At 36.1% G+C, this 16,032-nt stretch overlaps 1 long non-coding RNA gene across 3 annotated transcripts; it reads right to left on the bottom strand.

Moving 5' to 3' along the window:
- Positions 1–8,122: 8,122 nt before the first annotated feature.
- On the bottom strand, positions 8,123–15,714 carry LOC136225483 (uncharacterized). 3 transcript variants are annotated; one of them, XR_010687101.1, is made up of 7 exons: positions 15,253–15,714; positions 14,523–14,684; positions 13,763–14,402; positions 12,742–12,824; positions 11,018–11,167; positions 9,096–9,164; positions 8,123–8,206 (listed from the first exon to the last, which is right to left on the bottom strand). It is a non-coding gene; the product is annotated as an uncharacterized lncRNA (long non-coding RNA). The 3 variants fall into 3 exon arrangements; XR_010687100.1 differs by lacking the exons at positions 8,123–8,206; positions 9,096–9,164; positions 11,018–11,167; positions 12,742–12,824 and adding an exon at positions 12,894–13,424 and having other exon boundaries at positions 15,253–15,697; XR_010687102.1 differs by lacking the exons at positions 8,123–8,206; positions 9,096–9,164; positions 11,018–11,167; positions 12,742–12,824 and having other exon boundaries at positions 13,459–14,018; positions 14,232–14,402; positions 15,253–15,699.
- Between the last annotated feature and the right edge of the window lie 318 nt (positions 15,715–16,032).

Raw genomic sequence — 16,032 nt, 5'->3', positions numbered from 1 at the left:
TTGATATCTAGCACAATAGCATACTGAAAACTGAATGTCCGGTCTACTGGCTGTTAAGTAAAGTAGAGAGCCTATCATACCTCGATATAACTTGCTGTCTACTGACTTACCATTCTCATCAGCGCAGAGGACAGTGTCAGTGCCTATAGGAGTGGATATTGGCTTGCAATTTTCCAAGTCATATTTCTTTAAGATCTCCTTGGCATATTTGGCTTGACTGATGAAGATGCCATTCTTTCATTGTTTAATTTGAAGACTGAGGAAGAAGTTGAGTTCTCCCATCATGGACATTTCAAACTCAGTCTGCATTTGTTTGCTAAACTCCTTGCACATTGATTCGTTAGTTGCACCAAATATTATATCATCAACATAAATTTGGGCCAGCAGGGTATCTTTACCCTTTTTCTTAATGAATAAGGTTGTATCAGCTTTACCCCTGACGTAATTTCTAGTCAGCAGGAAACTGGTCAGCCTCTCATACCAAACACGTGGTGCTTGTTTGAGACCATATAGAGCCTTTTTGAGTTTATAAACATGGTTTGAGAATTTAGGGTCCTCAAAACCTGGAGGTTGATTTACATAAACCTCCTCGTTTATAACTCCATTAAGAAATGCACTTTTGACATCCATTTGAAATAATTTAAAATTCATGTGAGATGCATATGCACACAGTATTCTAATTGCCTCTAGCCTTGCCACTGGGGCGAAGGTCTCACCGTAGTCAATACCTTCTTGCTGACTGTAGCCCTGAGCTACAAGCCTTGCTTTGTTCCTGACTACGTTTCCTTGTTCGTCCATCTTGTTCCCGAAGACCCATCTTGTTCCGATGGTCTTTTGACTCTTTGGATGAGGCACTAGCTCCCATACATCATTTCTTCTAAATTGATCGAGCTCCTCCTGCATTGCGATCATCCAGAATTCATCGTACTCAGCCTCAGCGAAATTCTTCGGTTCTTGTATTGAGACGAAGGCAACATTGCTGAGGTACTTCCTGAGTTGATTCCTAGTCATCAGGGTATTCCCAGCAGAATCAAGGATTGCACTTTCGGAGTGCCCTCTTAGAATCCTTATTTCTTTGGGTAGATTTATGCCTTGTGCTGTTTCTGTTTCAACAATCTCTGCAGAAGTAGATGGGTCAGCAAAAGTAATCTTGGGTTCACTCTTCCTCTTGGTCAGCCTTTTTGTGAATGACTCAGTAGCTGGTTCTGGGTCAGCAATGGTTACTGAGTTTGGATCATCTTCGGTCAGCGGCTGGTATCTACCTGCAGGGTCAGTTTCATCGAACTCTACATGTATTGACTCTTCTAAGACTTGAGTTCGCTTATTAAAAACTCTGTATGCTTTGCTGTTTGTTGAGTAGCCCAAAAAGATAGCCTCATCAGCTTTTGAGTCAAACTTTGCTAAGCTATCTTTGGTATTTAAAATAAAACATCTACATCCAAAGGCACGAAAGTATCCAATATTGGGCTTTCGTCCTTTCCAAAGTTCATAGGGGGTTTTCTTGAGTATAGGTCTAACTAGAGCCCTATTAAGAATGTAGCATGCTGTGTTAACATCCTCTCCCCAAAAATACTTTGGAAGCCTATGCTCATCCAGCATTGTCCTGGCTATTTCAACCAGAGTTCTGTTCTTCCTTTCTACAACCCCATTTTGCTGAGGTGTTCTAGGAGCAGAAAAATTGTGGTCAATGCCGCTGGCTTCACAGAATTCAACAAACTTTTGGTTTTTGAATTCTCCACCGTTATCACTACGGATATGAGCTAATTTTAGGTCTTTTTCATTTTCAATTTTTCTAACCAAATTTGAAAATGTCTCAAAAGTCTCATCCTTACTGGTCAGCAAGATGACCCACGTATACCGAGAGAAGTCATCTATAATGACCAAGAAAAATCTTCTTCCACCCAGACTCAGCGGCTGGACTGGACCAAAGAGATCCAAGTGTAGTAACTCTAACGGACGTTTAGTTGAGACAATATTTTTACTGTGAAAAGATTGTTTGGTTTGTTTTCCAGCTTGGCAAGCGTGGCATAATTGATCTTTTTGAAATTTGAGTTCGGGCAGTCCCTCAACCAATTGCTTTCTTGCTAGTTTGGCCAGGAGGTCCATGCTTACATGACCAAGTCTCCTGTGCCATAGCCAGGAATTTTCTTCCTTTGTTACTAAGCACACAGTTTTTGAAAACTTTTTCTCTAAATCTAGCATAAAGACATTATCTATCCGAGGGGCAGTTAAGATTAACTCATTTGTTTCACCCTCGTATATTTTACATCCAGTAGCATCAAATATAACTTTTCTCCCATTGTCACATAGCTGAGCTACGCTGAGTAAGTTATATTTGAGTCCGCTGACTAGGGAGATAGATTCAATAGTAGGATTACCTCCGATGGTTCCTGAGCCTACTGTCTTACCCTTCTTGTTGTCTCCAAAACTTACGCTCCCTCCTCGTTTACGTTCAAACGTGATGAACTGAGTTTCATCACCCGTCATATGCCTTGAGCATGCGCTGTCAATATACCACATCTTTGACTTCTCGGCACATCTCAGGCTTACCTGCATTGTAACTAGTTACTTTTAGGTACCCAATTCTTTTTGGGTCCTGACTTGTTAGGTGCAACAGGTATAGCATCATACTTTATTTTATGGTGACATACATGGACAGTATGGCCATTCTTTCCACAGAAGTCACAACTGACCTTCTGTTTAGGATTTTTTACTGACTTGTCAGCACCCCAGTGCTGAGCGTGCCAGCACACCTTAGTGGTGTGTCCTAACTTCCCACAAAAGTCACACTGGACTTTTCGCTGGGGATTCCATCTCTGCTGAGTACCTTGGTACTGAGTTCTCAGAGGAATGTTATTTTTCTTAGGAACCTTTAGTTGTTTCTGGATAGTTGTGACGTCCTTCCTCAGTTTCTTTGAAACTGACTGGACTTCAGAGACAGACTCAGCAATGATTTTCATATTATCATGCAGAGTTGAGTTGTCCTGAAGAAGGAATCTGAGGTCACTGAGTTTGACCTCTTCCACTTCGTCACAGCGCCTGCTGAGTGCTCTAACTTTCTTATTACACTTCTTGACAAGTGTATAGAGATCACTCAGGGCATTGACCATATCATTTCTGAGCTGGGGAAGAAAAATTACCTCATTTGATTGCTCCTCATCATCTGATGCGATAGATGGGTCAGCATGCTCAGAGACGCATGGCTCAGTAAGTTCGTCAGCCATGAAGCATATCTTCGCTGACTCGGTGGCCTCAATTTCTGTGGATGAAGACTCATCACTGTCGCTCCAAGTAGCCACCATTGCCTTCTTCCCACTCTTCTTGTCTTTCCTCAGCGTAGGGCAGTTTGACTTAATATGGCCAGTTTGATGGCACTCAAAGCATGTAATGGGCTTTGAGCTGTCCTTTCTGTATTTGCTATCACTTAAGTCAGCCTTATACTTATCAAACTTTTTGTAAGGCTTTTTAGAGTATTTGTCACTCTTCCTGAATAGCCTTTTCATCTTCCTTGTGAACATAGCCATCTCCTCATCATCAGTTGAACTCCCGTCAGTGGAGTCAGCTTTCATGACAAGTGACTTCTGCTTCTTGTCATCAGATTTTTCCTTCACCTCAAAGTTTTTCATGGATATCTTATGGGTCAGTAATGAACCGATGAGTTCGTCATATTTGTAGGTGGTTAAATCCTGAGCTTCCTCAACTGCTGTCTTCTTTGCTTGCCAGTCTTTCGGAAGACTCCTGAGTATCTTTTTGACTTGTTCTTCCTCAGTGAAGATTTTTCCAAGTCTCTTGAGCTCATTAATGATGTTGGTGAACCTTGCGTTCATGTCTGAAATGCCCTCATCATTGTTCATCTCGAACAGCTCGTACAGTCTCATCTGCTGATTCACCTTGGATTCTTTTACTTTGTTTGTTCCCTCATAGGTGACTTCCAACTTTTTCCAGATCTCTTGTGCCGACTCACAACCTGAGATTTTGTTATATTCTGCAGCATCGAGCGCACAGTGAAGCATATTGATAGCCGAAGCATGGTTTTGAAGCTTCTTAAGATCATCCTCTGTCCATTTGGCCTCAGCTTTTATAACTGTTTGGCCAGCCACAACCTCGACAGGTACAAACGGGCCTTGGACTATAGATAGCCAGGCACTCATGTTTGTAGCCTGAATGAAGTTTTTCATCCTATTCTTCCAGAAGGTATAGTTTGACCCGAAGAATATGGGAGGCCTAGTAATGGACAGCCCCTCAGGCAGTATTTGAGTTGTTTGGTTTCCAGGGAGAAACCGAGTGCTGTTTTCGCCCATGGTAGGGATCAGCTCAAGGTTGTTAAACCTTTTAAAGTGAGCTTTTAGAGCTCTGATACCACTTGTTGGTCCCTTGTTTAGTTGCAAGTATAGTTCCAAGGGCGGGGGTTAGGAACTATTTAAACTTTTTGACAATTTAGGCAGACTTTTTTTTAAAAGAAAAAAAGGTTTGAACAGCAGTGCTGGGTAAACAGCAAGATACTGGCTTAGTCAACAGGTGACTAGGTCAGTTTCTTAGCTTGAGTCAGGAGATAGCACTTAGAGTCTATTCCTGAGCTCAGGTGTTCAACGCGCACAACTCAACTTGACCTCTTCACTTGGTCAGTTTTGATTATTTAAAGCAAGCAATATAAATAAGGAGTTAAGGTAGGAAATACTTCACTCAGCAGATTTATCCAGGTTCGGCTTCTTCTAAGCCTACGTCCTGTCCCCGGAACACTTCCGAGATTTCAAATCCTCTACTGAGCTCTTTAAAGGTAGAGCCTCAAACCTTTTACAATATCAGCAATTGAGTATGACAAGAGTACCTTCCTCTATACTTCTACTCAATCCTAATCTCTCCGCTGAGTACTTAAAACCGAGTACTCAGCCTCTCCTTTCTATCTCTAGAAATGATAAGTGTTTTTGTCCTAATACAAAGATGTGCTAAGACACTTTAGACGATTTTACAATCACTCTAGACTTTTACACAAATGAGAAAGTTGTAGTGTAAGAAATTTGCTTTGCTTCTTGCTCGCAGAACTCGTATGGAAATTTGGTCAGCGTAACTGCTTGATCAAGTTCTATGTATTGTGAAGCTTCTGATGGCACTATTTATAGAGACGTCTGGGCATTCGGTCATTTCGAATTTCGAAATAACCGTTGGAGGGAAACGGCTATATGTCGTTGTCATCCTGACTTGCACAGAGCTCTCGGCCAATCAGAATCGTGTATCTTCTGTCCTCGGTCAGCTCAGCAGATGGTCTCTGCTTTTATGGTAAAGTCAACTGGACAGCATACTGTGTCGTCTGAACTTTGCCAAAAGAGGAAACACTTTGTCTGGAAGTTTTCCTTTGCCAGCTGCTGTCTTGTACGCTCTGTCGAGACTACTCAGCAGCTTCATTTTGAAGTTGTTCCCGAGGGTCTTCTAGATCCTTCCGTTTGCTGAGTTGCGTTTTGTTCAAAACGGCAACGTCTTGACATACACGGGCCGAGTGTACTGAGTTGTTTGACTTGGGCCTTGGTTTCCGTTTTGGGCCTTCCAATTCTTATGTCTTATAACAGTTTTAACTCAACATTGAACAAACACATTAGTAGAATAAATCAAAGCATTTAAACTTAGTGTGTTTAGAATATGTATTTTAAATTATACTTAAACAATTTTGTCAAATCAAAATTATGTGGAAAGGTGTTTCAACACACATCACGGTTGAAGTTTTGGAATTATTGAATGAAGTTGAAGTACTTTTTTATCACATGAATTTTCTTAAAATTAATTAGATTAAAGAAAATAAAAAGATAAAAAACAAATCTTTAAATTAAAATCTCTTATACTCAAGTGTTAAAATATTATCTGATGTCATTCAAATAACAGTTCTATAATTAAAATTTTACCAATTGAAACATGTACGGACAAATGTGACTAAATAGAACATTAATCTCCAAAAGGGAAAAAAAGGTGTCGCTATTTACCGTCTCCAATTGCTATTTATCGTTTTCTATTGAATAATTGTCTTTTTCATATACTTTTTTTCAAAACTGAAAATTTTCCCTTTTCGAGAGAATTTTTTTTCACGAAAAATGTACAAGATTTTTTTTACGAAAAATATATCTCGTCCAATTTTTCCGACTCATAATCATCCATTTTTGGGGTTCTCGGTTGTAATGTAACTCATCAATTATTTTTAGAATTTCAGTTTTGATCGGAAGAGAAAAAACCATTCAATAACGTATATTTTCACGAAAAATGTATCTCGTCCAATTTATCCTACTCGTAATCATCCATTTTCGAGATTCTCGAATTATAACTTATCAATTATTTTTAGAATTTCAGTTTTTATCGAAAGAAAAACCATTCACAATTTATTTAGAAGAAATATAAAAATGATAAAATTGTCTAATAGAGAGCAATAACTAGCGATTTGGGACCGAGTGTTAAGTTCAAGGTCAAGTATAAAATAAAAGTAGATGTCTATCCTTTCAATATTGTTATAAATATAAAAGAAAGAGACAAAAAGAAAGATGAGTTTGGAAGGGGTGTCGATATGGGTTCACGAGTTGTAAACATATCATGTCGACTTACTCAGATGACCCATTTATCCCAACCCTGACCCAACCCATTTAATAAATGGGTCGACTCGGCACAATTCGTTTAAAAAGCGGGTTAAACGTGTCAACCTGGCTAACCCATTTAATTTTACAACTCCATACTAAAAAAAATTATTCAACTAAACAAAATGTAAAAGAAAATAAAGACATGCATAATTGCATATGAAAAAATAAAATCCAATACAAAACAAATTCAACAAGATAACATCAAACGTCTAAAATCCAAAACTTATAAATAAAAGCATCGTGAACAAAGTCAATGAAGCATTTACCGGATGCCAATGAAGCGAGGCAGACAGCACAAATCGTTAGGGAAAGAAAGTTGAAAATTTGACGTGTTCTGTAATCTACTAATCTGTATGTATATATATTAGAGTTAAAAATTAAAATTACTTTAATATCCATATAACTTTTTTATATTTACATGATATATGAGTTAGATGGGTTATACGGATCGGGTTATATGGGTCCGCGGGTGGGGTTGACATGACCCATAGACTCATCTAAATTATACGGGTTACAACGAATTCACGAGTCAATCTGCGACCTGACCCGCTTATTTTACGGGTTAGATGTGTCGATCCATTTATCTCAACCCTAATTCGTTTAATTTCCGTATTATGCGAATCGTGTTATCGTGTTTTAATTCATATTGACAGCCTATTTAGAGTAGAAGGAGAGGAGGTGGGACTTTAATGAATAAAAGGGAAAGAGTATGGGAATGGGAATGGGATTTGTCCGGAAGCACAGTAGCACACGGTGATTAGGTAGAAGTCAAGTGGACACGCGTAAACCAGAGATGTAACACCCTGATCCAATACCATGTAGATATTGTCCGCTCTGGCCCAAATCCAACACTTTGGGCCTCACGGCTTTAAAACGCGTCTACATGTATTGGATTCACATCTTACTAATAAGCCCCAATCACTCCCTCTCCATTTCCGATGTGGGATTCAGTTCATTCCTGCCCCCATCGCCATCCCTTAGGGCCGCTCCTTGCTCAGGCCTTCTACCCCGGCGCCACCCACTCCGGACCGGGTCGTTACAGGCCCACCAGCTTCCACCTGGTTCGTCCCCGAACCACACATCGTACGTGGAGATTCGGCTCTGATACCAATTATAACACCCTGATCCAATACATGCAGACGCGTTTTAAAGCCGTGAGGCCCAATGTGTTGGAATTGGGCCAGAGCGGACAATATCTACATGGTATTGGACCAGGGTGTTATAATTGGTATCAGATAGATATGCAAGATAAGGGATACGAACAGAACATGTGAATCCTATACAGTAAGTCCATAAGAACCTAAACCTAGGCTCTGATACCACCTTTGTCACGACCCAATCCAGGCCATGACCGGCGCATAAATTAAAGTAACTTTAATCTATGCTAGCCTTAATTCTGAACTAATAGAAAATCCAAAATTTACTAACAGAGTATCAAAGTCATCTCAATTACATCATAAACCTCAAAGGAACCTAACTATTCGAGTCAAATCTCAATAATCAAAAGTCTCCAAAAATAATATAAAGCTAAATCATTAAGCAGCCTCCTTCAAGATCAATCCAAGGGTTACCTCACGAACAGGGACTTTAATCTGAAAAGAAATATTCAACGTGGTATGAGATTTTCGTCTATACGAGCGAAAACCTCAGTGAGCAGTAGCTATAGCACACAACAGAAAAGGAACAGGCAGGCAGGCTGATACTATTAAATCATGATAATTATAGCTCAAAATATAGTATTTCAAAATCAGTTAAACAAAAAGGTCAATATAAGATAATCAATTCAAAATACTGGAAATCAATTGTCAAACACAATCCTGAAGCCTTTCAAAATATCAAATAATAGAATAATCAGAAAATAAGGCAAAAGCTTTAAAACACATGGTACAGTGTAACAGAGTGGTGATACTGCACACCACCAGGGCTAGATAAATGGTAAGTGCGCTACCAATAACAGATACAGATAACAGATAATTGCCTTCACCGATCTTATGCATGATTCTAATGTTGACACAACTGACGACAAAACTGACAACTGACATCATGACTCGAAGACAAATGCAAAGTCCTAATGTTATGAAGATCGGTGAGAGGCCAGATAACAGATACAGATATACTGAGCACTTGTACCAGTTTGAAAACATATAGTATACATATATAAATCAGAAAATCATAACTGATTGAACAAATTATCAGATTTCTAAAATAAAAGTAATAACGGCGATAAATCGCGTATCAGAAAGTACAGATAATATCAAATCAAATTTTAATAACTTCTTTGTAACTGGTAATAAAACAAATCAAATATGAAGGACATGTTCCCAGAATATACGCTCTAATACTAATGATATTTAGTAAACAGAAGGTTCAAAATCAACGCTTTTATAGACGGAAACATATAATCAAATGTTAATTTTTGATAAACAGTTTAAAGTCTGATATTTCAATCAAACAGCGTCGTGTACCATAATTACCACTCACCTGGGATTTAAACGGAAGCAAGAACCGAAAAGCCCGTCTCTCAATCGACTGGAGGGATGTCAGAATTTTCTATCGGTTCAAATAAAAGGGAGAATGAATTAACTAAGCTTAATCATATCTAAATTAACGGAATCAAACTAGTAATTAAATCCTCACAAATTAATAGATTAAGAATTTTGAAACCATAAGAATTAATTTACCTACTGCCATTTGGAAACAATTCTAATAAAAGAAAACTCATGCTCTACTTCTCATGTAAGATAAAGATTATGAAATAAATGAAAAGAGATTTAAAAAAAACAAAAAAGAAATATTTACATCACCACCACCTAATATTGCAAAGAGATAAGACTAAGATGAACTAGTACCAAATATATTACTTTAATCCAACATCTTAAGTTCCAGAAACATCAAACAAAAGGAATTGATAGCCTTGATAAAACCAATGCAAACACCTTAGTCATCATAAACTATTATTTTCTCAAAAATTTAATAACATTATATAGGATAATGTTACAGCAACCTCCAAATTTTGGTGCGCAAACGGAGGAAGTCCAACTTAATTTACATATAGAAATATGGGGATATGAGGTGGGTTTGATAAAAACAAAACATAAAAGATCAGGAACTTACTTTTTCTAACTTTACAGTTGCCGATCAAGATCTGATTTCTGGAGCAAGAACTTGGAAGTTTTTGTTTCTTTTGAAGTTTGTAAATAACACAGAGAAAGCGGCTGCCAATTCCTTTTTTTTTTTTATGTTTAGGTTACACAATTGAAATAGTTTTGAGTGGCTAAGGGTATACTTGGCAAATGTAATCAGGTTGTAAAAAAAAAACCTACTTAATACAAATAAGGGTATTTATTAAAAAGCAAACTAACCAAAATTATATCTATATATTTATAAAATGTCCAAAATTAAGGTTATTACAAGAGAGAAGAAGAAGAGTCGCACATGTGCCACTGTATAAGTCAAGTACTATTTTGTAATAAAAAAATATATATTAACCACAATCATAAATTTGTTTTTACTTTTGACTTGAATATTTTACAAAAAAGCGTGATACATAAATTATCCTTAAACTTGTCCAAATGTTGCAACTGCCCCCTCCAACTTTTAATTATAAGAACTTACCCTTCAAATTTATCCAATTGTAAAACATAACCCCTCAAACTTTTCCAATTGTAAAACATAACTCCAAATTGCTGACATTACCTGAAATTGAAGAAACACGTGAAATACAAATGTTGCAATGTTTGTAGAGTGTGATAATCAGATTGTTGGCGTGATACGAATCCAGAGAAAACGTTTTTACGGTTGCTTCAAGTACGGAATAAAAAATTTCCAATTTAAGGTTATGTTTTATAGTTGGACAAGTTTGATGGGTAAATTGTTATAATTAAAATTTAGAGGAGGCAGTTGCAACATTTGAACCAGTTCAGGGGTTATTTGTGTATTAGCCCTTTACAAAATGATACTAGCATTTAAAACAGAAAATGAGAATGGTAAGATTATTTTAGTCAATTAAGGGGTGGTATATATATGGTCTTTTTGCAAATTTTGTTTATTTCCTTAATTTAAAAATGGTAATTCATTTAAATTATTGACGTGGATTGGGAATTAAATGAGGAGGCCATCTATTTCTTTGTCTTTATACGAAATCCTCGTTTTCTCTATAAATAACTCACATTTTCTTAGATTTCCATTCTGATTTTTCTTCTTTTTTTCTGGTTTCTCTATAAATAACTCATTTGTTTGCAAATACGAATGATATATGCAGAAGCAAATGAGGAATTTATAGATTTTCTGGTGAGCCTCACGCCTTTATCATTATGAATGATAGTTAATCTCTTGACGGCAAAGGCATGATAGGCAGCATAGCTGATCTCTACAATAGCATTAAATCACTCAACAAATCTTACCTTCAATCATCAGAAGATTTAGATCGTATTCTGAATCCAAAACCTTCTCGTTTAACCAATAACAATGATTCAATGAAGAAAAAAACATTCGCATACACCTGTCTCGGAGGACACAGTCACAGTTTCCCAGTTCACCTTCAAAACCCACCACTGTTTGATTGTCCCATTTGCAAGAAGAAAATGAGTTATGGAATGCAATTTGTGAAAGGGAGTAGTTAGGTGGATTTGTGAAAGAGATGGTAACATATATGGTAAAAGATAATTTGGAGGTAAAACCATTATCTACTATTTCTTATGTTGTTCTGCTCAATTTTGCCAATATTTAGGACCTTACTTCACTTGAAGAGATGATTGTTCATGTTGATGCAGCCAATGTATGTTCTTCTCTTTGTTAAACAACTTAATTGAATAAATTTCTTATTGCTAAATTTATACGATTATGATTCATATCTATTTTAATTTTGTAGTCGAATAATAAGAATGTTCTAACAAAGAGGATTGAATAAAGTATACAAAATTCAATGTATGAACTTAAAGAGAATGTTCTTTGCTCATTGGTAGTTCAAGAATGTTTCTAAGAACAATCCTCTAGTTATTTTATGATTTGGTTGCTTTTAAAACTAAAATATTTATCAAATAAATATTTCGAGGGGTCTTCATTCATTGTTTCTAATTTTGATAAATTGAGTTTTTTTATTTTTATTATATTAAGCTTCTTAGGATAATTGCAGAAATAAATGTGTGATTTGTCTAATTTGTAATCTAACTCGTGGTTTATCAAATTTGCAAATTTATGATTTAAAAGTTTGTAAATATAGACATGTGCTATGTTTATTTATAAAATAAAGTATTTTAAATTATATTATAATTTCTATTTAAAAAAATATATTTTTACATATCGATAAAACGCAATACCTCCGGAAACATCTTTAAGTTCATTGTACACAACTACGGTTCATTTTTGGAAATCATGTAATTTTTTTAAAAGATAACAGCTTTTGATTGTCATTAGGATTGAATGGTATAATTTCAAATACTTTGTTTTGTAAAAAAATAATATCATCAAACTTGCTTTGAATATAAAACTTGATTAAAGGTAATGTTGTCAGACTTGGACTAGACAGTTAAAACTATGGTTTGAAGTATGCTAGGTTTGCGAAACTTCAACAACTCTGTAAGAACTGCGGTCAATCGAGGACTCGATCTGGTGAGTATGGTTTTTTTTTTAAATTAATAGAAAAAAGAAAAAGGTAAAAAAAAAACTGTTATTTTTGAAAAACTTTTCTACAGAGTCCAAATCTTTATTATTGATTAGAGAAAACCATAACTTATATACAATATTTTCAGGAGTGCATAATTTCGTCCATCCTTAGTTAACATAAACATATTTTAAGACAATTACATGTTTTCCTTTTCTAATCTTCAAGTCATTTTCATCTTGGTTTCTTTAGGCTTTGATTGAATTCTAGGTTTTGAGGATTAGTTTTCAAGTTCTAACTTGTATACCACAGTTCTGGAAACAGAGCTAATTCTGTTTCAAGAACTGTCAATTCTATTTCTAACCAAGTCAGTCCTTGTGTAGTATCGATCCTTAAAACGACTTCAGATTTCATTGATACTCTACATTAACTTCTTATATATATAAAGATGATTCTGATTTTGTTGATTTTTTTTCTTCTCCATGTTTTAATTAAAAAGAACAGTTAAAATTAGGTGAAATTTACCTTCACTTCTGGAGCATCAAATGCCTTTGCCATTTGAGCATCACAAATGAAATCTGTCAACTCTGCAACTGGAAAGAGTGACACTGCATCCACCATACACATATACACACACAAAAGAATGAATACATCAACGGTCCCTTATACTCGGCCTGAAACACTGATTGATCCTTGAATTTTGGACATGTCTCAAAAACTCCCGCAACTTAGATTGACTTATTCGTACCCTAAACTTACTTAAACTAACCAATTAGTACTCGAACTTACTTAAAGTGACATGTTGGCTCCTTGAACTTGTCTTAAGTAATTAGGCAATTCAATTTGCCGAATTCGCATCTTCCTCGTCACATAGCATCAATAGGTTAATCAAGTCAGTTTAAGCAAGTTCACAGAGCCAATCGGTATTTTAAGCCCCTTAAACTATTGACTAAAAAGAAACTAAAGGAACCAAAATTAGTTATTATAACACTACAAAAAAAGGATAAACAAACTACAAGATTCCAATTATAGAATTGAATAACTAGATTCTAGTGATGAATTATATATCCTTGCATGAAAGATTTTGGCTTTCGCAATAAAAATATCATCACATCAGCCAAGAAGTTAGATCTGCAAATGTAACCCCGTCTCTCTAGAGCTATTGAACTCTCCTCGATGTAACCCATTTTTGCAAGTTTAACAATAACCTGATAGATAAATAAATAAACCAAAGAACCAATTCTTGAATGAACCTCAAAATGAACTCATATAAGTGCATATAAGGCATAAATTTTAGTAGGCCGAATAGAATATATCAAAGTAGCCATGCAACTGATTGTATCACACAATGTTCAGTCAAATACTCATAATAAAGTCAGAACAGATTAAATTACAAAACAACCTCTAACCAGAAAATCTTATTGGCTTTCATTTGTAAACCATGGGAAGCAGAGTTCATACCACCAGAATCCCAGGTAATAAGCATGGTCAAGGAATGAAAGGCCTTGCCCAAAGCAGCTTTAAAAATTAAGTAAAAAAAACTTACCATTAAAAACTTAAAATTCCAGTCCTTATAGATGTTGAAGCTAAAACTGCAAGTGCACGACTGCCACATGTTCTTGCTCTAGCTAGTTCTTGTGCCTCATGTTCTCCTAGTGTGGTCATCTCTTTTAATGCCACATCCTCTTCACTACTTTTAGATTCGTTCATCTTGGCAAGCTCTTCTTCCCCTTTCTCTTTCTTCCTCCTCAAAATTATCAATTTCAAACTGACTTAGCATATAAAAAATGTTGAGGTTCCTTCTGAAAGAGAGAAGTGTGTAGTTCACAACTTGATGCAAAAGGTTTCAAATTTCTTATTTAACTAAATTAAGGTTATATTGACATAATGAAATCATCACATATTTGGCTCACACATGGGCTAACATTAACGCATCTCACTGTATTTTCGTATCATTAAAGAGAAATTAAGGAGAATTTCATGACGCCAAGAACAGGAATAAAAAACATAATAACCTTGATAAGCTCTTCCTGCATCTCAAGGTACTCCAATTTCCTCCTTTCAGGAATAGAATCTTATGATGGTAAAGATGTAACACCAACAATATCTAAAACCTGATCAGGCAAAGAGATATGGTTGCTTGAACAACTTCCTCTGGTTTCAACTTACCAGACACAGTAAAGGCCCTGCATATGGTTTCAAACCAGGAGATTCACACTCAATTGAAATTTAGCATATACACATGATGTATTTATCAGGCAGAAAAAAGGAGTAAAAAAAAGGGTTACTATGGGGCTCTAGATTACCTTGAAAGGATCAAAAGAGAAGATGGAACAGAGTGATTGAGAGAGAGATTCAACCATTCACCAAGTTGCAGTTAAGATTCAGGAAGCTGACAAATCACCATATTGAACTTCATAGTAACCATTAACATATCAACATTAATAGACACCGACATGGAAAATCATCTACATAAGCAAAATACACAAAAGGCTAATCTCAAAAAAAACACCAACGTGGTTTAAAGTTCATATTAATCAGGTTAGTTTTACTCTAATTAAGTCTTGCTTAGCATTTACTAAGTATTATTTAATTGTTTTGTAGGTGGATCAAGTAGCTGGACATCTTATCTTATTAGTATACTTTATGTAGAATACAGAACCACGGAAGAAAGGGAAAAAGTTGATATCAGGAACCATGTCATTACCTGTTTAAGAAATTAATTACTCTCTTTTCTTTTGTTGGGGATTTTTAAAAACATAGAACCCAGAAACACAAAACAGAAAATACTGAAAACAAAGGGTTTTTTAATAGAGCTGGTTGAAAGCCTTTATAACTTCAAGAACAAACGTACAAAAAAAATGAAACACCAAATTAAACAAGTTGATGACTATAATTAATTTGATTAAAACTGAAAACCCTAAAATCATCAAGCAAACCAAGAGCAAGGGAAACTATCGAGGAATCAAATTGAGAGGAAGTAAACAACAAACTTGGACGAAGAGCTCGAGCAAGTGAAAGAGTTTCAAGAAGTACCTGCTTCTCTAGCTTCAACCGATGACAATCAGAGATGTTATGGTGGTCTGGGTTGAGTGGTAGTCGTACAGGTAAATTAGGTTGAAGAAGCTCACGCAGGTGAAGAATTGAGCCGCTGGTACCAGAGCCATAAGGTAGAGGTATGATTGATTAAATTAAGGAGTACAGAGTAAACATCATTCAATCATGGAATTACCTTCAACTTCTAATTCTAATCCCATCCAACTTTCTTCTTCTCTTTCTATCCCATCATCCTTTCGACAAACCAAAACCTCAAAAATTGAAAATCTTGTGGAATACTCTTATGTTCCAGAAGATGCTCAAATCCACTTAACCAACTTACCCTTGATCAATCCCTACAACATTTATAGGCGTGATTCTTCTATCACACGCAGTATCAGGTCTTTGATCTCCACCAGACGACCGCATGCTAAAGAATATGTCCAAACTTCCAAAATGGACCAATGTTCTCTGAAGGCTACCAGTGCAGAACAATATGTAACCTTGGAGATTCATACTTCTTTCATATCCAAATGGAGGCAAGAAGGATACTCCCATTTCCACCTTGGGGCAGTACGTATTATTTTGACTCTTCATGGTAGGAAGGGTCTTCCAGTCACAGCACGAGTAAGCCTGTTGGATACTAAATTTCTTAAATTTGAACATGCTGTCATCGGCACAGTTTTAAAAACACTCAATGCCGATAGTATTGTTCTAACATTTTTTCCAAACTTCAACCTTTCATTACATGACCCAAACCTTCCTTCCACCTTTAAGATT

This window comes from Euphorbia lathyris, chromosome 4 (assembly GCF_963576675.1).
Source record: "Euphorbia lathyris chromosome 4, ddEupLath1.1, whole genome shotgun sequence".
Taxonomy (NCBI): domain Eukaryota; kingdom Viridiplantae; phylum Streptophyta; class Magnoliopsida; order Malpighiales; family Euphorbiaceae; genus Euphorbia; species Euphorbia lathyris.
Note: the sequence above shows the minus strand (reverse complement) of the source record. Positions and strands in the feature narration are given on the sequence as shown.